This window comes from Acyrthosiphon pisum, chromosome X, assembly GCF_005508785.2.
Source record: "Acyrthosiphon pisum isolate AL4f chromosome X, pea_aphid_22Mar2018_4r6ur, whole genome shotgun sequence".
NCBI classification, from domain to species: domain Eukaryota; kingdom Metazoa; phylum Arthropoda; class Insecta; order Hemiptera; family Aphididae; genus Acyrthosiphon; species Acyrthosiphon pisum.
In genome coordinates, this window is record NC_042493.1 from 61,967,182 (window position 1) to 61,968,187 (window position 1,006).

The following is a 1,006-nucleotide window of genomic DNA, read 5'->3' on the forward strand; positions in this document are numbered from 1 at the left end:
TCCGTGACATATAATATATACATCAACTCATTAAATGTATAACAAAAATAATTAGCCCTAATTATTGGTAATACGGGTAATGCGCGAGCGAATCATACAGCTGTTGGAAGAGGTTTAAATCTCAACTTTCTAATAATCTCACGACGTGAGACAGTAAAATTATTGTGACAGTTAGTAATTTCCACCCATAATATATTTTCACGTGCATGGTTAATTGAAGTAAAATTATTAACCTGTCCCATCAATTCAGTGTCAAAAATAAATGGATCGCTATGATTATTTAGGTCATCATCATAGATGTATTGGTCTGTTAATTTAAGATAAAAACGCATAATTTCGCGCAGTTGTAAAGCACTCATTGTTAAAGTTAATGATATTGTGGGGGGTGAAACATATTCTTCTTCAGAGGACTCGAATTCAGACATCCTAATACGAAAGAATAAAATAGAAAAAAAATTATAGGTACTTACGGGTAATCTTCGGATTGTTGATCCATATTTTAAAATATTAAGATCACAGTATATCTTTAAAATACGACAGAAGTTCAGACAAACACATTAACAATGAGAAATCACTTTCAGTTTGTGCGCGCCACCCGTCGACAACTGAATAATGCCCGGGGAGACATATTATAACTAAGGGTAGGTATTTTGACAAAAAAGTGGGTCGGGTAGGATCGTGTTTATTGTTATTATTTGTGTGATATCTCTATAGTATCCATTTATATAATTGTAAATCAGTTTATTATAAGCTTATAGCATACAAACACGTTCAATATTTTACTGTTTATTTTTTCAAAAAATTTCAGCGAAAATGTAAGTTTTGTTTTTCTGTAATATATTTTGATTATTTCTAAAATTGCGTATAAAACTGGGTTTAGATGTCTAATTCATCACAAAGTGGTAGTGAACAAAACGCAAATAATAATCGGGCTGCACAGCTCATTCATTGGATTATCATCATCACCAAGTATATCGCCGAGCAATAGTGAGATTTTAATAGACGT